The sequence below is a fragment of the Bos grunniens genome, chromosome 2 (assembly GCF_055505025.1).
Source record: "Bos grunniens cultivar Pamir isolate PY7600 chromosome 2, Bosgru_T2T1.0, whole genome shotgun sequence".
Taxonomy (NCBI): Eukaryota; Metazoa; Chordata; class Mammalia; order Artiodactyla; family Bovidae; genus Bos; species Bos grunniens.
The window spans coordinates 58,713,979-58,737,982 of record NC_141166.1 but is presented as its reverse complement, the minus strand read 5'-3'; the positions used below and the strand labels follow the sequence as shown (position 1 = coordinate 58,737,982).

At 38.9% G+C, this 24,004-nt stretch overlaps 1 long non-coding RNA gene across 1 annotated transcript in view; it reads right to left on the bottom strand.

Annotated features, from left to right (window-relative positions):
* The window catches only part of LOC147378132 (uncharacterized), a 29,798-nt gene extending 7,387 nt beyond the window's left edge, over positions 1 to 22,411 (bottom strand). The window contains exons 1-2 of the long non-coding RNA XR_015144812.1: positions 22,260 to 22,411; positions 8,219 to 8,290 (exon numbers count right to left, since the gene is read on the bottom strand). This is a non-coding gene — a long non-coding RNA (uncharacterized LOC147378132). The remainder of the gene's footprint in view (positions 1 to 8,218; positions 8,291 to 22,259) is intronic.
* Positions 22,412 to 24,004: the final 1,593 nt, after the last annotated feature.

Below are 24,004 nucleotides of genomic sequence, written 5' to 3'. Positions count from 1 at the left end.
AGAATGAAGCAGGGCAAAGGCTAATAGAGCTTTGACAAGAGAACACACTGTTCATAGCAAACACCCTCTTCCAACAACACAAGAGAAGACTCTACACATGGACATTACCAGATGGTCAACACCGAAATCAGACTGATCATATTCTTTGCAGCCAAAGATAGAGAAGCTCTGTAGAGTCAGCAAAAACAAGACTGGGAGCTGACTGTGGCTCAGATTATGAATTCCTTATTGCCAAGATCAGACTTAAATTGAGGAAAGTGGGGAAAACCACTAGACCATTCAGGTATGACCTAAATCAAATCCCTTATGACTACACAGTGAAAGTGAGAAATAGATTTAAGGGACTAGATCTGATAGACAGAGTGCCTGATGAACTATGGATGGAGGTTCATGACATTGTACAGAGGTCAGGGATCAAGACCATCCCTGTGGAAAAGAAATGCAAAAAAAAAAAAAAAAAACAGAATGGCTGTCTGAAGAAGCCTTACAAATAGCTGTGAAAAGAAGAGAAGCGAAAAGCAAAGGAGAAAAGGAAAGATATAAGCATCTGAATGCAGAGTTCCAGAGAATAGCAAAGAGAGATAAGAAAGCTTTCCTCAGAGATCAATGCAAAGAAATAGAGGAAAACAACAGAATGGGAAAGACTAGAGATCTGTTCAAGAAAATTAGAGATACCAAGGGAACATTTCATGCAAAGATGGGCTCGATAAAGGCAGAAATGGTATGGACCTAACAGAAGCAGAAGATATTAAGAAGAGATGGCAAGAATACACAGAAGAACTGTACAAAAAAGATCTTCATGACCCAGATAATCACGACGGTGTGATCACTGACCTAGAGCCAGACATCCTGGAATGTGAAGTCAAGTGAGCCTTAGGAAGCATCACTATGAACAAAGCTAGTGGAGATGATGGAATACCAGTTGAGCTCTTTCAAATTCTGAAAGATGATGCTGCGAATGTGCTGCACTCAATATGCCAGAAAGTTTGGAAAACTATCTTTCAAGGTCCCAGTAATTATTCCCACTTTGCTATCTGGCCTTGGGTCACTGGACTTTGGGTGTGCGTGTGTTCATCTACATTCTGTCTATGTCTTTGTAAATTGATTCTTTATGAGTAAAACCTCTTTAATAAGCCTAATTTGACCATCTGGCTATTTCTATCTGGGACTTTGATAGAAGTGAGGTGATAAAGGTTAAGGAGGAGGCATTGAATAGAAGCTGGCCACAGAGACTCTATCCTCTAGGGGAGGATGGTGAGCAAGTGATTGGGCAGCTTATGATCAAAGCATCAAAGAGACAGATAGACTCTTGCTTCACTTTTCAAAAAGCTACATGATTTTAGACAAGTTATCTGGATTATTGAACATCAGATATAAATAAAATATAATGAACAGTACTATCTTCCCATGAAGTGTATTAAATGTGAAAAGAAATAGTGTCTATTCAATACCTAAATTGGCACTGTTAATGACCTCTTGGTGATCCCCAAGAAACCTCATTTTGCTAAAATGATCCAAACTCTTTTACAAACTTGTTTCACCAGGGTCAGTAAGAAGCAGGTGTCCACTTTCTTTCTTCTCTTACTCTAAAAGTATTGGTTGAAAGTGAAAAAATACTTAAAAAAATATTTTCCTTCAGTTCTAACAGTGCAGCAAAGACCTGGTGCAGTTCCAACTACTATAAAAACATTTTCTTTCACAATGATAAATCCTTAGGAGGTCTATGTTTCAACTAGTGAAAGCTTCATGTTGATTTGAAATGTAATAGTGGGTAACAAGAGAGAGTAGAAGCACTGAAATGGAAGTAAAGCCTCAATATGGAATATACAGAATCTAAATAGGAACAAATGTACAGGATAATGAAATTAAAATTGCCTTTGCCACATGCTTTTTAAGCAATGGTAAGACATAATTTCTAAGGCAATTTCCACAACATCAACATCACCAGTTATCAGAGAAATGCAAATCAAAACTGCAATGAGGTACTAACTCACAATAGTCAGAAGGGCCATCACTAAAAAGTCTACAAATAATAAATGTTGGAGAGGTTATGGAGAAAAGGGAACCTTCCTATACTGTTAGTGGGAATGTAAATTGGTGCAAGCACTATGGAGAATGATATGGGAGTTCCTTTTTTAAAAACTAAAAACAGAGTTGTCATATTATGCGGCAATTCCACTCCTGAGCACATATCAGGACAAAGCTAAAATTCAAAATGGTATATGTATTCCAATGTTCCTTGCCACACTATTTACAATAACCAAGACATGGAAAAAGCCTAAATGTCTGTTGACAGATGAATGGATAAAGAAGATGTGGTATACATATAAAATGAAATAGTACACAGCCATAAAAAGAATGAAATAATGCCATCTGAAGCCACATGGATGCACCTAGAGTTTATCATACTAAATAAAGTCAGGCAAAGACAAAAACCATATGATATCACTTAACATGTGAAATTTAGAATGTGACACAAATGTACTAGAATATAGAGAATGGATAAACAACAAAATCCTACTGTATAGCCCAGGGAACTATATTCAATTCCCTGTGATAATAATGGAAAAGAAAAACAATGAATGCATATATATGCAGGGCTAAATCACTTTTCTGTAACAGAAATTAGTATATTTTAAATCAACTGTACATCAATAAAATACATTTTTTAAAAGTTAATATAATATAAATAAATCATAAAACAGAGTTGAGATGTAACTTAATAGACTCTCAGGGGAAAACCACTCACATCATCATCGACTATATTGCACCATTCACCCATATCTTACCTACAGGATGACATTTAATACTCATAATGAGAAAGGTCATAGGAAATTATGAACTTTATTATAGATGTTAAAAAATATTAGTTTAGCCGGTGCTTTACTTAAATTTGCTTAGCACAAGTGTGTGTTTAAGGAAAGGGTTATTATTATTGTGTCTTTGCAAATATAAATATCTACTTAAAGGGTCAGATCAGCCCTAGATCACTTTATCACCTTGACCTTTATCTTAGTCCCCTGACCAGGCATTGAACTTGGGCCCTAGGCAATGAAAATGCCAAGGCCTAATCACTGGACCATTAGGGAATTCATGAAAAATACCCATGCTGTGCCATGCAGCATATGGGATCTTGGTCCCCTGACCAGGATTGAATCTGCAGTCTCTGCAGTGGAAGTGTTTTAGCATTTTAGCACTGGACCACCAGGGAAGTCCCCAAACATGTTCTTCTTCTTTTGAAAATTTCATCTGTAAAGAAAACTAACCTATTTCATCTGGAGGTAAATTTAAAAAATTCATCTCTCTATTTGTGTTTACTTGGTCAGTAACTTGAGGCTCAGGAATCTCCTGGGAAGGCAGTCCAAGCTATAAATATACTAACAGCTCCTGTTACATGAGTAAGCTCAAGTAAAGGAGCGTAGAACCTTTGTAAAGAGGCTCAGATTTCAGGGAGACATTATTCAGAGAAATCAAAGAGATTAGAATGGCAAACAGCTGAATTCAGAACTAGAACATGAAATTTGGATGTGGTTTTGGGAGAGAATGGTGAGATCATATATATTCATCCTCATCTGGTCACCACTGTCACTCAGCTTATATAAGCGCACTGGGGACAAAAGAGCTGAACACACAGGTGAGACCTAAAGCAAAATGCCTCTTTCCTGCAACTTGCAATACATTGGTTCTAAAGCCTCCCTCTCTTTTATTTGTTTCAAATTTTCTTACTGAAGTATAGTTGATTTACACTGTTTCAGATATACAGCAAAGATTTACAATGTTTTAGACATTCATATTCTATTCCATTATAGGTTATTACAAGATACTGAATATAGTTCCCTGTGCTATACAGTAGGTCCTTGTTCACCTATTTTATACATAATAGTGTGTGTCTGTTAGTCCCAAATTCCAAATGTGGCCCTCCCCTGATTTCCTCTTTGGTAACCACAAGTTTGTTTTCTATGCCTATGTATCTATTTTTGTTTTGTAAGTGAATTTGTATCACTTTTTTAGATTCCACATATAAATGATATATTATTTGTCTCTTTCTGATTTGCTTTACTTAGTATAATAATCTTTAGGGCCATCTCTGTAACTGCAAATGATATTCTTTTATTATTTTTTATGACCAACTAGTATTCCATTATATATATAATGGAATATTTTCACTTATCTGTCAATGAACATTTAGGTTGTTTTCATTTCTAAGCTATGGTGAATAGTGCTGCTATGAACATAGGAGTGTATGTATCTTCAAATTATGATTTCCTCTAGATATATGCCAAGGAATGGAAATGTTGGATCATATGGGAACTCTATTCTTAGTTTTCTAAGGAACCGCCACACTCTTTTCCATAGTGGCTGCAACAATTTACATTCCTATCAATAGTGTAGGATGGTACCCTTTTCTCCACACCCTCCCCAGTATGTATTACTTTTAGGCTTTTTACTGATGGCCATTCTGACTGCTGTGAGGCGATACCTCACTGTAGTTTTGATTTGCATTTCTTTAATAATGAACAATATTGAGCGTATTTTCATGTGCCTGTTGGCCATCTGGATGTCTTCTTTGGAGAAATGCCTATTTAGGTCTTTTTTCCATTTTTTATTTTTTTTTATATTGAGCTGTATGAGCTGTTTGTACATTTTTGAAATTAATCTCTTATTGATCACATCATTTGCTAATAACTCCCTCTGTTAACAAATGGGTACAATTTTACTTTTCTTTTGAATACTGAAAGTCAGAGAACTAAGATAGCCTGAGCTTTTGTCTGAGTGAGGGACAGAGCAGGAGACCAACTGTGGAAGGAGGAGGATGTGTGACCAGAATCAAATGTTGGTCCCAGTGAGTCTAAGCAGCCCCCCTCAATATACCTGCCTAGACACAGTCACCCCTGATGCTTGTGCACATAACTAGCTAGTTGATGATTAACTCTCTATCAGGAATAGGTAAATAAATTCTATAAAGGGCCCAGTGGTAAGGTTTTTGTGCTTTGCAGGCCTTATAGCTTTTCACAATTACAAAGCTCCACCATTTTAATGCAAAATTTACCACAGATAACATAGACAAACAAGCATCACTATATCCTCCCAAAATCTAACTGATAGTGAAATTTTCCTGTCACATATTTTTTCTATTGTGAAAAATTATTCTTCTTGTGCTATTTCTAAAAATTATTTTAAAATGTAAAAACTATTTTTAGCTCCAGCACCCTACAAAAACAGGGGGTAGGCTGGATGTGAACCACTCCCTATAATTTTCTGAAGTTTCCTATATGTCATCCAGAACATCTCATTATAAATCTTTGTAATGACCCTTCAGAAACAAACACAATGATCATAAAGGCCTCTCAGCTTGTGGTGCATTTTTTAAATTTTGTCTTTATAGTCCTACTCAGACCTGGGGACCATACTCCCTCAGTAGTCAGTCACTCCCTAAAAACAGGGGAGGGCTATTTGATTCCTATGAATGTTCTCTGTGTGGACATGTTGCACACTTCTTAAATTACAATAAACAATGGGAAAATAAATAGATTTATGCTTTTGAGACTTCTTTCTTAGTTTGTAAGAATGTCTTCCCACCAAGCCAAGTTCCTTCTGGAAAGTTCTTTCAGACCTCCATTCCTCCTACAATCATCACTTGCATAGCACAATCAGATGAAGAACATCAGGGTGTGGTGTCTGGCTACAGTTCCAAATGTTCTCCTCAGACACAGTATATACGTTTAAACTCTTCTATTTATGTTTTCCAATATAATACCTGTGCATCCCCAGTTCTTTGGCTTTGCTGATGCAAATTTTTATGCCTAAAGTGCATCCCTACTTCTTTTTTTCTTCCTTTACAAATTCTCACCAAGTTATTAGGAATAGTCCCCTTTCCTATAAGCTCTGTAAACTCCCTGACTTCTAATACAACATGTTAGCCAAGCATCAGGTAAAAGCTTGTCATAAGATGCTCAAGGAATATTTGTTGAAAGAAGTATTGAATTAAAAAAGGACTGTTTCTTATGTGTTTGTATCCCTAGTATATAACATAGCATCCTGATCATAATAAGTATTAAGTAAGGATGATTACGACAGTGTGATCACTGACCTAGAGCCAGACATCCTGAAATGTGAAGTCAAGTGAGCCTTGGAAAGCATCACTACGAACAAAGCTAGTGGAGGTGATGGAATTCCAGTTGAGCTATTCCAAATCCTGAAAGATGATGCTGTGAAAGTGCTGCACTCAATATGCCAGCAAATTTGGAAAACTCAGCAGTGGCCACAGGACTGGAAAAGGTCAGTTTTCATTCCAATCCCAAAGAAAGGCAATGCCAAAGAATGCTCAAACTACCGCACAATTGCACTCATCTCACACACTAGTAAAGTAATGCTCAAAATTCCCCAAGCCAGGCTTCAGCAATATGTGAACCGTGAACTTCCTGATGTTCAAGTTGGTTTCAGAAAAGGCAGAGGAACCAGAGATCAAATTGCCAACATCCGGTAGATCATAGAAAAAACAAGAGAGTTCCAGAAAAACATCTATTTCTGCTTTCTTGACTATGCCAAAGCCTTTGACTGTGTGGATCAAAATAAACTATGGAAAATTCTTCAAGAGATGGGAATACCAGACCACCTGACCTGCCTCTTGAGAAATGTGTATGCAGGTCAGGAAGCAATAGTTAGAACTGGAATGGAACAACAGACTGGTTCCAAATAGGAAAGGGAGTTCATCAAGGCTGTATATTGTCACCCTGTTTATTTAACTTATATGCAGAGTACATCATGAGAAAGGCTGGACTGGAAGAAACACAAACTGGAATCAAGATTGCCGGGAGAAATATCAATAACCTCAGATATGCAGATGACACCACCCTTATGGAAGAAAGTGAAGAGGAACTCAAAAGCCTCTTGATGAAAGTGAAAGTGGAGAGTGAAAACATTGGCTTAAAGCTCAACATTCAGAAAACGAACATCATGGCATCCGGTCCCATCACTTCATGGGAAATAGATGGGGAAACAGTGGAAACAGTGTCAGACTTTATTTTTCTGGGCTCCAAAATCACTGCAGATGGTGACTGCAGCCATGAAATTAAAAGGTGCTTACTCCTTGGAAGTAAAGTTATGACCAACCTAGATAGCATATTCAAAAGCAGAGACATTACTTTGCCAACAAAGGTTCATCTAGTCAAGCCTATGGTTTTTCCTGTGGTCACATATGGATGTGAGAGTTGGACTGTGAAGAAAGCTGAGTGCTGAAGAATTGATGCTTTTGGACTGTGGTGTTGGAGAAGACTCTTGAGAGTCCCTTGAACTGCAAGGAGATCCAACCAGTCCATCCTGAAGGAGATCAGCCCTGGGATTTCTTTGGAAGGAATGATGCTAAAGCTGAAACTCCAGTACTTTGGCCACCTCCTGCGAAGAGTTGACTCATTGGAAAAGACTCTGATGCTGGGAGGGATTGGGGGCAGGAGGAGAAGGGAATGACAGAGGATGAGATGGCTGGATGGCATCACTGACTCGATGGAAGTGAGTCTGAGTGAACTCTGGGATTTGGTGATGGACAGGGAGGCCTGGCGAGCTGCGATTCATGGGGTCGCAGAGTCGGACATGACTGAGCGACTGATCTGATCTGATCTGAAGGATGATTAAAGCTAATATTTGATTTGAAAGTAAAGTGGACCTCAAACCTGGTTAATAAGAAAGGAATAAGAACCAGTTAAAACAAGTTATTCTTAAGGAATTCTAAAGTTATTCTTAAGGAATAATGAGTTAATTTAATGTTCTAACCAATGTCCCAAACCACTTCCTCAAGCATGGATTATATGTCATTTTTAAATTTGTTTTGATGCTTAAAGAGCTTATATTTTACTCTAAAAACATATTGGATGAGTTTACAGATCTATGAATTATAGCTCTACCATACTAAGTAATATGTTACCCAAGGAGCTGGGCTCTATTGGGTGATAAAGGGCCAACTGAAACTTAGAAAGAGACAAAGGTCATCAGATTTTCATATGTAAGTTTCATTTATCCACTTGAGAAATTAAAATATTAACATTCATGCTTGCTTTGGCAGCATATACACACAAAACTTCCTACTATGTGTGTACTGAAGGCCTTTATTAACAATTAAGGGGAGACTGAATTAACAAAATTTTACAACCAAAGGACATTTATTGTTTAAATAACAAGAAATGTAAAGTTTGGTGGTCTCATGAATGATTTGATGACTCACCAATGTTTGCTTTGAAGCTGCTGAAATTTTGTTGATCTTTCCTCATGATCCTGAGTCAAAATGAATGGAGTCCTAGGTAACAAGGAAAAGTGAAAGTTTAGTCTCTCAGTCATGTCCGACTCTTTGTGACTTCATGGACTGTACTCACCAAGCTCCTCAGTCCATGGAATTCTGCTGGCAAGACTACTGGAGTGCATAAATCATTCCCTTCTCCAGGGGATCTCCCTGACCCAGGGTTCAAACCCTATTCTCCAGTATTGCAGGCAGAATCTTTACCATTTGAGCCATAGGGCTAAAACAGTTTTTTAACAACAATTTATGGTGTTTTCTTCTGGAAAGGGAAGTAAACACTCAGTAGACCAATCACAACTCATCCTTTGAATGCTGAGGGAGGGAACAGGGTTGTGTTAACAGTGGGAACTGGCTTTCTGATTTAGGCAGTTAGAGTGTCAAAAAATAAGAAATTTAATGTATATCAAAATCACAGATTAAATGAACATATATATATATATATATATCAGATCAGGCGCTCAGTCATGTCCGACTCTGCGACCCCATGAATCACAGCACACCAGGCCTCCCTGTCCATCACCAACTCCCGGAGTTCACTGAGACTCACATCTATTGAGTCAGTGATGCCATCCAGCAGTCTCATTCTCTGTCGTCCCCTTCTCCTCTTGCCCCCAATCCCTCCCAGCATCAGAGTCTTTTCCAATGAGTCAACTCTTCGCATGAGGTGGCCAAAGTACTGGAGTTTCAGCTTTAGCATCATTCCTTCCAAAGAAATCCCAGGGCTGATCTCCTTCAGAATGGACTGGTTGGATCTCCTTGCAGTCCAAGGGACTCTCAAGAGTCTTCTCCAACACCACAGTCCAAAAGCATCAATTTTTCAGCATTCAGCCTTCTTCACAGTCCAACTCTCACATCCATACGTGACCACAGGAAAAACTATAGCCTTGACTAGATGAACGTTTGTTGGCAAAGTAATGTCTCTGCTTTTGAATATGCTATGTAGGTTGGTCATAACTTTACTTCCAAGGAGTAAGCGTCTTTTAATTTCGTGGCTGCAGTCACCATCTGCAGTGATTTTGGAGCCCAGAAAAATAAAGTCTGACACTGTTTCCACTGTTTCCCCATCTATTTCCCATGAAGTGATGGGACCGGATGCCATGATTTTCGTTTTCTGAATGTTGAGCTTTAAGCCAACCTTTTCACTCTCCACTTTCACTTTCCTCAAGAGGCCTTTGAGTTCCTCTTCACTTTCTGCCATAAGGGTGGTGTCATCTGCATATCAGAGGTTATTGATATTTCTCCCGGCAATCTTGATTCCAGTTTGTGTTTCTTCCAGTCCAGCCTTTCTCATGATGTACTCTGCATATAAGTTAAATAAACAGGGTGACAGTATACAGCCTTGACGAACTCCTTTTCCTATTTGGAACCAATCTGTTGTTCCATGTCCAGTTCTAACTGTTGCTTCCTGACCTGCATACACATTTCTCAAGAGGCAGATTAGGTGGTCTGGTATTCCCATCTCTTTCAGAATTTCCACAGTTTATTGTGATCCACACAGTCAAAGGCTTTGGCATAGTCAATAAAGCAGAAGTAGATGTTTTTCTGGAACTCTCTTGCTTTTTCCATGATCCAGCGGATGTTGGCAATTTGATCTCTGGCTCCTCTGCCTTTTCTAAAACCAGCTTGAACATCAGGAAGTTCACGGTTCACATATTGCTGAAGCCTGGCTTGGGGAATTTTGAGCATTACTTTACTAGTGTGTGAGATGAGTGCAATTGTGCGGTAGTTTGAGCATTCTTTGGCATTGCCTTTCTTTGGGATTGGAATGAAAACTGACCTTTTCCAGTCCTGTGGCCACTGCTGAGTTTTCCAAATTTGCTGGCATATTGAGTGCAGCACTTTCACAGCATCATCTTTCAGGATTTGGAATAGCTCAACTGGAATTCCATCACCTCCACTAGCTTTGTTCGTAGTGATGCTTTCCAAGGCCCACTTGACTTCACATTTCAGGATGTCTGGCTCTAGGTCAGTGATCACACCATCGTGATTATCTGGGTCATGAAGATCTTTTTTGTACAGTTCTTCTGTGTATTCTTGCCATCTCTTCTTAATATCTTCTGCTTCTTTTAGGTCCATACCATTTCTGTCCTTTATCAAGCTCATCTTTGCATGAAATGTTCCTTTGGTATCTCTGATTTTCTTGAAGAGATCCCTAGTCTTTCCCATTCTGTTGTTTTCCTCTATTTCTTTGCATCGATTGCTGAAGAAGTCTTTCTTATCTCTTCTTGTTATTCTTTGTAATTTGCTATTTCCTACTCCAGGGGATCTTCCCAAACCAGGGATTGAACATGAGTCTCTTTCATTGGTAGGCAGATTCTTTACCAGAACATGAATCTCTTTCATTGGCAGGCAGATTCTTTACCACCAGGTGGCATAGTGGTAAAGAATCTGCCTACCAATGAAAGAGACTCATGTTCAATCCCTGGTGTGGGAAGATCCCCTGGAGTAGGAAATAGCAAATTACTCCAATATTCTTGCCTGGAAAATTCCATGGACAGAGAAACCTGGTGGGCTACAGTCCTTGGGGTTGCAAAAAGTCAGACATGACTGAGTGACTGAGCACAGAACAGTATATACATATAGTAAAATTATGAAATTACCTAAATGTCTATCTCGATTGATATCATTGTTCTACAAGGATGTCGATAAAATTAAAGCAAGCTGTTAAAATGAAACAAAAACAAGAACAGATATCCCAGATGCGTGTAATTTTATTTGTATGTGCTCAGAGAGAGTTGGAAATCATCATTCTAACTTGTTACCATGAATTACTTAATTAAGAGGCAAGAATGTAGGTCTATAATTAAGTTTTTCTCCATGTACTTTTAGATTGGTTCATCACTTGCAATAGTTTTATGCTTGCTTTACCAAATAATAGAACTTTTTTTAATTAAGAAAGGAACAATAAACAATAGAACAAATAACATATTCAAAGTAATATGAAATGCTAATTAGCATAAGGATTGATTGCTAAGAATGAGTACAAGGCCAGAAGAGGGTGAAGTTAGAAACTGAAATTTAATGAGGACTTATTATATGCAAGAAATCACCTGGAGAAATGTGTAAATGTAATATTATTTCTATGATTATTGGGAAGGTAAGTGCATTATTATTTCATTTTGATAAATAAGTAAACTGTGCTTCAGAGAAATAAACAAACTTCTCCATGTCACAAAGTGGGGAACTAGATTTCAAACCCTGGTCCAATTGACTTCAAGTGCCTCCAACAAGCCATAGCCAGTGACTTAGAAATTAAAGATGATATCAGGAAATAGTGGTGGGGTTTATGATGAGTCTTGATAGAAAGCAGAATGTTAGAGACTGGTAACACATTTGTACAGGGAATGAGTTTGGAACAGTTAAGTTAGCTAGTTTGAGGACCAACTTGAGAAAAAAATACATAAAATATGGAAGAAATATAACTTAAAGGTCACTGCTAGAGGCAGATGCTAGATCTTTCAGGCTTAGTTTAAAAGGAAACTTAGTTTGGATTAGTTTCTTTTTGTGGAGAAATATTTAATTGGCAAATACATTAAAAGTGAATACTCATAAAACTTCTCTGCCTCTTTGTGACCCTGTAGATTGTAGCCTGCCAGGCTCATCTGTCAGTGAAATTCTCCAGGCAAGGATACTGTAGTGGGTAGCCATTCTCTTCTCCAGGGGATCTTCCCTACTCAGGGATTGAACCTGCGTCTGCTGCATTGCATGTGAATTCTTTTCCATTTGAGTCATGAGGGAAGCCCATCTTAATTTTTTAAATGTTCTAATAAAATAACATAGTCAATGTATGTAGTCAATGGATGTAATTTAGAAAATGCCAAAAAATGAAAACTATTTATTAGTGATTTCTACCTTATACCAATATTATGGTGAATATGTTTTCAGCACTTTCCCTAACCCAATGTATTTGGGATAAATCTGAGTATTCTAAGTCATAAGCTACATGTTTTCCCCTTATATACCATGACCATTTTTTATGCCATTCAATATCTTTATACAACAGCATAATTTTAATACATACTCTACATTAGATGCTGTGCAGTCCAGGAAACTGATATACCTTGATTTATTTAATGATATATTTATATATATATATATACATATTTTATTCTTCATACTTATATAGATATTCCAAATTTTCATTTTTCTGAATAAATCAAAGTAGATGTAAAAAGCTAAAATGAAATAAGAATAAATAACAAAAACAGCAAAAGGTAGAATATAATGCTACAAATATTTTATGGTTGGCAAAAAATTCCTTTAAAGCATTAAAAATTAAAGATAAATAAAACTGATAGTAAAGAATGATTACTTCTTTATTATATCAATCAAATGTCTAATCAACTAGCTTGATTTTGACCAAATTTCTTTAAGCTAATATTATTAAATTCATAATATGTTAATATATACTTATGTATATATATCATCACTTCAGAATAAGTGAATTAAGCCAAATTTGAAGGAAGATTAGTAAACAATATGCTGGTTTTCAACAATTTTTACTTTGAAATAACATTAGTGCAGGTGGAGTAACAACAGTGTGAACAATGATAATAAAATGATGAAAATATTTAAAAGTAATAGCTCAACATTCAGAAAACTAAGATCATGGCATCTGGTCCTGTCACTTCATGGCAAATAGATAGGGAAACAGTGGAAACAGTGGCTAACTTTATGTTTTTGAGCTCCAAAATCACTGCAGATGGTGATTGCAGCCATGAAATTAAAAGATGCTTACTCCTTGGAAGGAAAGTTATGACCAACCTAGATAGCATATTAAAATGCAGAGACATCACTTTGCCAAGAAAGGCCCATCTAGTAAAAGCTGTAGTTTTTCCAGTAGTTATGTATGGATGTGAGAGTTGGACTATAAAGAAAACTGAGCTCCAAATAATTGATGCTTTTGAACTGTGGTGTTGGAGAAGACTCTTGAGAGTCCTTTGGACTGCAAGGAGATCCAACTAGTCCATCCTAAAGGAGATCAGTCCTGGGTGTTCACTGGAAGGACTGATGCTGAAGCAGAAACTTCAATACTTTGGCCACCTGATGTGAAGAGCTGACTCACTGCAAAAGACCCTGATGCTGGGAGGGATTGAGGGCAGGAGAAGAAGGGGATGACAAAGGATGAGATGCTTGGATGGCATCACCGACTCAATGGACATGAGTTTGGGTGGACTCCAGGAGTCGGTGATGGACAAGGAGGCCTGGCATGCTGTGGTTCATGGGGTCACAAAGAGTCAGACACCACTGAGTGACTGCACTGAACTGAACTGAATCTAAATCCCTCGAAGACAAACCATTAATTAAAAATAAGGAGGCTTCCCTGGTGGCTCAGCTAGTAAAGAATTTACCTGCAGTCCAGGAGACCCCAGTTTGATTTTTGGGTCAGGAAGATCTAGAGAATGGATAGGCTACCCAATCCAGTATTCTGGGCTCCTGGTGTCTCAAACGATAAAGAAGCTGCTTCAGTGCAGGACACTTGGGTTCAATCCCTGAGTTGGGAAGATCCCCTAGAGGAGGGCATGGCAATCCACTCCAGTACTCTGGCCTGGAGAATCCTCATGGACAGAGCACCCTGGCAGGCTACAGTCCATGGGATCGCAGACAGTTAGACATGATTGACTAACTAAGCACAGCACAGCACAACACACAAGGAAGCATTTCCATTATGTAGATGGAAAAATCAAGCTCTTAGAGTCTGCTATTTTTTATTATTTTTTTATCTTTTAGCCACCCTGCATGGCATGTGGGAACCTAGTTCCCTGACCAGATATTAAACCTATGTCCCTTGCATTGGAAATATGTAATCTCAACCACTGGACTTTCAAGGTCATCCCACTCTCGTTATTTATCTAAGGAAGCAGAAAGTGACGCATGTAGAATTTCAGTCAGTGACTTACTAATTTCAAGAGCTTTATAACTTTGTACTCACAATTGCTCTATTTTAAAACCATATTTAGAACTTTAAGACTGGTGGTGGCTGTGTGTGTGTGTGCATGTGTGTATGTTGGGCAGACGGTGCATCATTGGGAAGGAAATGTCTGAACTGGATTTGGCACCTCATTGGAATAGCGAGGAAGTTCCTAATAAAAAGTGTTCCTGGGGAAAACCTACATATCTCAGTCAATACATCTCATTGCCCTATAAATGGTTAAAGATTCATATATTATCGAAAAATTTTACCAGATGGTGTCCCATCTCCTAGTTATTGTGACTAGTGTCTGATAATAACTCATGCTTGTCCCTGTCTCACCACACGATCCCACCCACAGTCTGAACCTCAGCTAAGGACTAGCCCTGAGGAAAACGTGGCTCCATTTTCCCAAGTTGGGATAATTCGGGTGCAATTTGTAGTCTAGAGCTTTCCATTTCCAAGAATATCTGTTTGACCAGCTCCCACACCCACAGTGCATTGTCTAGCATATGCAATATTTACATCTGGTCAAGAACATGCAAATATGGAAAACTAATAGAAAATGTCATTATAGGCTCATCTTTTTATTCTTGTATATTTATGTATCTGTTCACCTACTTGACCATTCATTCGACTATTATTTTATTCAAAATATTACCTAATTGTTTTTTCTTTGTTTATTCATTTTAAAAGTACACATATTTAATATGCTAAGTTCTGTGGGTGCAAAGAGAACTGACACAGAATCCATTCATTCAGGGACTCCTGGTGTGATGAAGGAAACACATCCATAAGTATGCCAGTGTATTACAGAGTTGTTTTTTGTAGGAGAATCGATGTCTGATCAAAGAGCAGTATGGCTAAGAGGACAAAATACCATTAGAAAGGCTTTATAAAGGAGGGAATAACTGATGTACTTTTTATTAGGGGCAAGAGATGGTATAGTTGTTTCTCAAAGAAGAGAAAACAGGAAGGAGCAGGCATTCTAGATAGGTAACAGTTGATGACACAGAAGTTAGGGCTTCCCAGGTGGCTCAGTGTTAAAGAATCTGCCTGCCAATGTCAGAGAAACAGGAGATGCCAGTTTAATCACTGGGTCTGGAAGATGTCCTGGAGGAGGAAATGACAACCCGTTCCAGTATTCTTGCATGGGAAATCACATGGAGAGTGTAGCCTGGTGGACTACAGTCCACAGGGTTGCAAAGAGTTTTGGACACGACTGAGCACCCACTCACACATGACACCAAAGTTAATGAAAATTGGGACAGCCAGAGAGATTAAAAAATGGGAAGAAGAGACAGGAGAGAGGTGTCTGGAAGGAAAACTCCAGTTAGAGGCACCGAGTGCTATTTCAGAGCTGAGAATTCACAACACTCTCAGCCAGCCATCAGGAGCTTACATCAAGGGGCTGAGACAGGCTGGGATCCAGAATCCTATGCTGCAGGGCATGCTCCTGGAAAAACCTCTCCTTGAACAACAAAATACAAAGAAATTGTTGTATGGGACTGAAAATAACTGCATGCATTGGAACAAACACTGGATGAAAAGACACAAAAAGACCAAAAAACCTAACTGTCACTCTGTAGTCAGGAGCAAAAACCAGGTGTTGGGAGCAAAAGCAGAGTACTGTGCATGCTCCTCCAAACTCAGCACCACAAGTTCAGTTCGGTTCAGTTCAGTTGCTCAGTCTTGTCCGAATCATTGTGACCCCGTGGACTGCAGCACGCCAGGTCTCCCTGCCCATCACCAACTCCCGGAGTTTATTCAAACTTATGTCCGTTGAGTCGGTGATGCCATCCAACCATCTCATCCTCTGTTGTCCCCTTCTCCTCCCACTTTCAATCTTTCCCAGCATCAAGGTGTTTCAAATGAGTCAGTTCTTCACATGAGGTGGCCAGAGTATTGGAGTTTCAGCTTCTGCATCAGTTCTTCCAGGGAACAACCAGGACTAATCTCCTTTAGGATGGACTGGTTGGATCTCCTTGCAGTCCAAGGGACTCTCAAGAGTCTTCTCCAACACCACAGCTCAAAAGCATCAATTCTTCGGCACTCAGCTTTCTTTATAGTCCAACTCTCACATCCATACATGACTACTGGAAAAACCATAGCCCTGACTAGACGGACCTTTGTTGGCAAAGTAATGTCTCTGCTTTTTAACATGCTGTCTAGGTTGGTCATAACTTTTCTTCCAAGGTGTAAGTGTCTTTTAATTTCATGGCTGCAATGACCATCTGCAGTGATTTTGGAGCTCAAAAAAAAAAAAGAAGAAGAAGAAGAAGTCAGCCACTGTTTCCCCATCTATTTGCCATGAAATGATGGGACTGGATATCATGATCTTAGTTTTCTATATGTTGAGCTTTAAGCCAACTTTTTAACTCTCCTCTTTCACTTTCAAGAGGCTCTTCAGTTCTTCTTTGGTTTCTGCATAAGGATGGTGTCATCTGCATATTTGAATTTATTGATATTTCTCCCAGCAATCTTGACTCCATGTTGTGCTTCATCTAGCCCAGCGTTTCTCATGATGTACTCTCCATATAAGTTAAATAAGCAGGGTGACAATATACAGCCTTGACGTATTCCTTCCCCAATTTGGAACCAGTCTCTTGTTCCATGTTGGTTCTTGACCTGCATACAGATTTCTCAAGAGGCAGATCAGGTGGTCTGGTATTCCCATCTCTTTCAGAATTTTCCACAGTTTGTGGTGATCCACAATGTCAAAGGCTTTGACATAGTCAATAAAGCAGAAGTAGATGTTTTTCTGGAACTCTCTTGCCACAAGGAGGTGCAAAAAACCACCTAACCCATCCCTCAGGCCCAATCCCAGATACATCCCTACCCTTGCCCCATATACAGAGCCAAATCACCGCCCCCCCACTCCCAGCTCAGGTAAAGAGCCAAGGAAACTTTTACTTGTTTTCCCTCGCTCATGTGGGTGCATGGGCCACAATAAAGCATTCCCTGGATTTCTTGTCTTGCCTCTAGTCAATTTCTATTGATTAAGGAGGCCAAGAACCCTCTTTGGTATCAGCACCAGGCAGCCATCCCAGAGGCCTCGTGTCTCTTGCACTGTTGGAGTGGGCTGCAGGGTGAAACAAGGTGGTTGCAGTTGTCAGAGGGAGAGAGGACCCTTCATCTCCTTCTCTTGGGAGAGAGGAAATTAGGGAAAAAATTAACAAGATAAGGTCCCCATTTGGAGGTGGGGCCAGGAATCAAAGGATGAGGAATAATTCAGGTAAAAGAAAAAACTCAGGGTCTCTGTGAGGGTGGCTGGAAGAGGCTTAGTGAATGGACATTATCATCACATATGCTTTAAAACCTTCTCTACTGAAAGAAAGGAACTGCTTAAATTTAAACATTTGTTATATAATAAATGTTTGATAATCCATTATGCAGAACAATCCCTATCTTGAGAAGCACTAGACATCTCCCACTTCAACTGGTTTTCCATGAATTTGATCACAGAATACAAATATCTGCCTTTGTGCATTTTATTTTTGAATAGGGTGGCAGTTTTGAAACAGATTTTTCTACCCACTCAGGCTTAATTAAATCTGCAAATATAAAAGTGGGGTATTTCTAAAGATTGAGTGATTACATCTAAACACCATAGCTTAATGTTCTTTTGGCTTATGGAATAATAAGTGTCTAGAGATAAAAATGTATAAAGTTTTAATAGATCTGAGATGTACCAATAAGGAAAGTTGGAAATCTGATGGTTCACTTAGTCTAAAATCATATCTTTTTTCCTTTAGACACAAAAAAACTAGTATTACAATCTGTTTTTGTTGTTGTTGTTGTTGCTGTTGTTGTAAATAGGTTCTATTATTAATGATAAATTGAGAAATACTTTGCAAATTCACTCCCCCTGAGTCATATTTCTGGACATCTTTGTTGAAGAAACAGGAACTATGTGCAGATTAAATGGCTTTCTCAAAGCTTCCTCTTCCTCTCTAGGCAAAGGTATATTATTTATAAATGGTACTTGCTGCAAAATAAGCAAACAAAATAAACATATCTTTAACATTATTAGAGAAAAATTTCTTTAGAGTGTGGGTTCAGGACAGAGGGCTGACATAACTGTCCATCTGTCATCATATGAAAATATTCAAGACATTGATACATGCACTCAAAGCGTTAACAGTTACTTTTAACAAGCAATTATTTAGCTTTTCTTCATTCTTAGTAATTGTTTCATATATTCAGCTTACCTTTGATGGTATTAAAGGGAGAGAAATAAATATTTGTAAGTACCCACTAAATGTCAGATTTAATCACGCACAGCTTTGCATGAGACACTTCACCTAATCCACACAACAGCTCAATGTGCTCTAATCTTGCAGACGAGCACACAGAGACTCAGATAGGGAAATGCTACCCAAGGCAGTGCCAGGACTCACAAGGAAATTCCCAAAACATTTCTCTCTCAGACCAAGGACCATGTTCTTTGTTTATCCCCCTTGTGTGTATATGCTAAGTCATGTCTAACTCTTTGCAACCCCATGGATTGTAGTTCACCAGGCTCCTCTGTCCGTAAAATTCTCCAGGCAAGAATACTGGAATGGGTGGCTGTGCCCTCCTCCAGGAGATCCTCCCAACCCAGGGATTGAACCTGGGTCTCTTATATCTCCTGGACTGGCAGGTGGGTTATCACTAGTAAAGGGGGATGCCACCTCATTCCCCCTTATCATGTCACATTTCAATGTATCCTAAACTAGTTTTTCAGAATTAGATGAAGTTCTCCTGCTAAAATTCTACAAGTGAAACATATCTTTTCCTTAAAATCAGACAGTTTAGAAATAAATTAAAAAAACAAAAACTAAAACTAAAACTGAACTTTTGTCCTTGTCTCAGTTCAGCTCAGTTCATTCACTCAGTCGTTTTCGACTCTTTGCGACCCCATGAATCGCAGCATGCCAGGCCTCCCTGTCCATCACCAACTCCTGGAGTTCACTCAGACTCACGTCCATTGAGTCAGTGATACCATCCAGCCATCTCATCCTCTGTCGTCCCCTTCTCCCCTTGCCCCCAATCCCTCCCAGCATCAAAGTCTTTTCCAATAAGTCAACTCTTCTCATGAGGTGGCCAAAGTACTAGAGTTTCAGCTTTAGCATCATTCCCTCCAAAGAAATCCCAGGGCTGATCTCCTTCAGAATGGACTGGTTGGATCTCCTTGTAGTCCAAGGGACTCTTAAGAGTCTTCTCCAACACCACAGTTCAAAAGCATCAATTCTTCCGTGCTCAGCCTTCTTTTTTTTATTTTATTTTATTTTTAAAACTTTACATAATTGTATTAGTTTTGCCAAATATCAAAATGAATCCGCCACAGGTATACATGTGTTCCCCATCCTGAACCCTCCTCCCTCCTCCCTACCCATACCATCCCTCTGGGTCGTCCCAGTGCACTAGCCCCAAGCATCCAGTATCGTGCATCGAACCTGGACTGGCAACTCGTTTCTTACATGATATTTTACATGTTTCAATGCCATTCTCCCAAACTTCCCACCCTCTCCCTCTCCCACAGAGTCCATAAGACTGTTCTATATATCAGTGTCTCTTTTGCTGTCTCGTACACAGGGTTATTGTTACCATTTTTCTAAATTCCATATATATGCGTTAGTATACTGTATTGGTGTTTTTCTTTCTGGCTTACTTCACTCTGTATAATAGGCTCCAGTTTCATCCACCTCATTAGAACTGATTCAAATGTATTCTTTTTAATGGCTGAGTAATACTCCATTGTGTATATGTACCATGGCTTTCTTATCCATTCATCTGCCGATGGACATCTAGGCTACTTCCATGTCCTGGCTATTATAAACAGTGCTGCAATGAACATCAGGGTACACGTGTCTCTTTCCCTTCTGGTTTCCTCAGTGTGTATGCCCAGCAGTGGGATTGCTGGATCATAAGGCAGTTCTATTTCCAGTTTTTTTAAGGAATCTCCACAATGTTCTCCATAGTGGCTGTACTAGTTTGCATTCCCACCAACAGTGCAAGAGGGTTCCCCTTTCTCCACACCCTCTCCAGCATTTATTATTTGTAGACTTTTGGATTGCAGCCATTCTGACTGGCATGAAATGGTACCTCATAGCGGTTTTGATTTGCATTTCTCTGATAATGAGTGATGTTGAGCATCTTTTCATGTGTTTGTTAGCCATCTGTATGTCTTCTTTGGAGAAATGTCTATTTAGTTCTTTGGCCCATTTTTTGATTGGGTCATTTATTTTTCTGGAGTTGAGCTGTAGGAGTTGCTTGTATATTTTTGAGATTAGTTGTTTGTCAGTTGCTTCATTTGCTATTATTTTCTCCCATTCTGAAGGCTGCCTTTTCACCTTGCTAATAGTTTCCTTTGATGTTGCAGAAGCTTTTAAGGTTAATTAGGCCCCATTTGTTTATTTTTGCTTTTATTTCCAATATTCTGGGAGGTAGGTCATAGAGGATAGGCAAAACACTCTCTGACATACATCACAGCAGGTGCTCAGCCTTCTTCACAGTCCAACCCTCACATCCATATATGACCACAGGAAAAACCATAGCCTTGACTAGACGGACCTTTGTTGGTAAAGTAATGTCTCTGCTTTTGAATATGCTATCTAGGTTGGTCATAACTTTCCTTCCAAGGAGTAAGTGTCTTTTAATTTCATGGCTGCAGTCACCATCTGCAGTGATTTTGGAACCTCAAAAAATAGTCTGACACTGTTTCCACTGTTTCGCCATCTATTTGCCATGAAGTGATGGGACCGGATGCCATGATCTTCGTTTTCTGAATGTTGAGCTTTAAGCCAACTTTTTCACTCTCCTCTTTTACTTTCACCAAGAGGCTTTTTAGTTCCTCTTCACTTTCTGCCATAAGGGTGGTGTCATCTGCATATCTGAGGTTATTGATATTTCTCCCGGCAATCTTGATTCCAGCTTGTGCTTCTTCCAGCCCAGCATTTCTCATGATGTACTCTGCATAGAAGTTAAATAAGCAGGGTGACAGTATACAGCCTTGACGTACTCCTTTTCCTATTTGGAACTAGTCCGTTGTTCCATGTCCAGTTCTAACTGTTGCTTCCTGACCTGCATATAGGTTTCTCAAGAGGCAGGTCAGGTGGTCTGGTATTCCCATCTCTTTCATAAATTTCCACAGTTTATTGTGATCCACACAGTTAAAGGCTTCAGCATAGTCAATAAAGCAGAAATAGATGTTATTCTGGAACTCTCTTGCTTTTTCCATGATAAAGGAAGACAAAAAAAAAATTAAAACTGCAAGTACCAATTCTATTTTTCTCTTGAGTGAGATCAGAATTCTTTACTTGAAACCAAAAACCAGAAATGATACTCTGTTAGTTTGATCTATGATGTTTTCATATCTTCCTGAAGTTTCAGCTCTGAAATGGGCAGTCTCTTCCTATGTGACTGCTGGATTTCTATGTGGATTTCTTCTCTTGTTCTGCACGGTCATCATCCTCCTAGTAGACGTTCCCAGAAAGGGCAGATCTTGTCCACTTGTGTGAGATTTTAGGCATGACTCTGTGATTCAGTGGATCAAATATCCACTTACAGTCGATGTCTGAGCAACTTAATTTCACTTCAAATGGTCACTCCAGTGGGATTCCTCTAATGACTGAAATGTGGGATGACAGCTTATTTATTCTTTTTGCCTTCTCTCTTTTTAATTAAGATATTAAAAGGATAGACTCATATCAGCCATTTGTATGCTCATTGTAATAAAGCTGGCAGCAATCAAATAACCTTTAAAATATCTAATTAGGGAAACACAGTCCCTAATTCATAAGTTCAAGACAACTTAAATAGGAGCCACCTGCTTGCATAATAAAGATAGTTAGTTACTTTCACATTTTTTTTTATTTAGTAATACTTAGAGATATTGTTCTACATGCTTTATGAATCTTAGCTCATTTAGCTCCTCTGATAGTCTCATTTTTATAGCACTTCTAAATTATCACCCATTTTATAGGTGAAGAAACTGAGTCACAAGAGAGTAATGTGATTTGCCAAGGTCACACAAAGGAATGGATCAGAGATTTAAAGCCAGACAATTTTCCTTACCTCCCCCATTTGTTCTGCTTTGTATCCATCAGTGAACTGTGGTATTTGTTTCAGTCCTTAAATGCCTTTATTTCCTCCTTTTCCCATGGTCATGCCAGGAGAGGTGGACTACATTAGCAGGAGAGAGAAAGCGAAGACTAACTTATGTGCAGTTGACCTACACTGCAGCGTTTATGGTCCAAGTGAAATTCTACCCAAAGATATAATAATGCCAGACTCAGGAGAGAGCCATGGCCAAGGAACATAGGAGGAAAGTTAAGGGAGATGATGCCATTTTTAGTATCTGTATTGGGCCTGACTGAAAGGTCATGAGTGCTAGCAATAAAAACGATTTCCATCATAGCCTGGAATCCTTGCCTACTGGGGAATAAAGTTGCATGCATACTTTCATTCTACTGAAGGAATGAGTCATTACACCTTTCCATTCATTGCAGAGCATAGAAGTAGTGTTACATGAGGGACTTCATTATTTATTCACCAAATGACCTCATAAAGTAGATTTTTCATGACTGTCTTCCAGATGGGTTTACTGAGTGTTAGAGATAGGATGCTGTTGCTTAAAAGTTCACAGACTCTAAGATAAGACTGAAATTATCATTTAAATGTACTGCTTCATTTTGGGTAGATACCTCTTTCTAGGTTGATTTGAAAATAACCAACCCACCCTAAAAATACAATTGTGTGAGGAGAAGATGATTTTCCATATAAAGTCCAGTGATAGATTGTCTTTGGATATCTCTCATGGCTTCTTCTTTTATTTCTGTAATTATAAAACTGAAGACATTATGTTTAAAATTGATTCTCGGCCAGTTGCAACCATTCTGTGTCTTTATTCAGTTCTGAATTACCCTAAAGGGAGTGTGGGTCAAAGGAATAATTTTTCCCAAAGTCTTATAATTTAGTTAGAAGCATATTTTCAGTAAACCTGTTATTTATTTATTTTCTTTTAATTTAATTTTATTTTTTAACTTTACAATATTGTATTGGTTTTGCCATATATCAAAATGAATCCACCACAGGTATACATGTGTTCCCCATCCTGAACCCTCCTTCCTCCTCCCTCCCCATACCATCCCTCTGGGTCATCCCAGAGCACCAGCCCCAAGCATCCAGTATTGTGCATCGAACCTGGACTGGCGACTCATTTCATACATGATATTATACATGTTTCAGTGTCATTCTCCCAAATCATCCCACCCTCTCCCTCTCCCACAGAGTCCATAAGACTGTTCTATACATCAGTGTCTCTTTTGCTGTCTCGTATACAGGGTTATTGTTACCATCTTTCTAAATTCCATATATATGTGTTAGTATACTGTATTGGTGTTTTTCTTTCTGGCTTACTTCACTCTGTATAATAGGCTCCAGTTTCATCCACCTTATTAGAACTGATTCAAATGTATTCTTTTTAATGGCTGAGTAATACTCCATTGTGTATATGTACCACTGCTTTCTTATCCATTCATCTGCTGATGGGCATCTAGGTTGCTTCCATGTCCTGGCTATTATAAACAGTGCTGCAATGAACATTGGGGTATATGTGTCTCTTTCCCTTCTGGTTTCCTCAGTGTGTATGCCCAGCAGTGGGATTGCTGGATCATAAGGCAGTTCTATTTCCAGTTTTTAAGGAATTTCCACACTGTTCTCCATAGTGGCTGTACTAGTTTGCATTCCCACCAACAGTGTAAGAGGCTTCCCTTTTCTCCACACCCTCTCCAACATTTATTGCTTGTAGACTTTTGGAT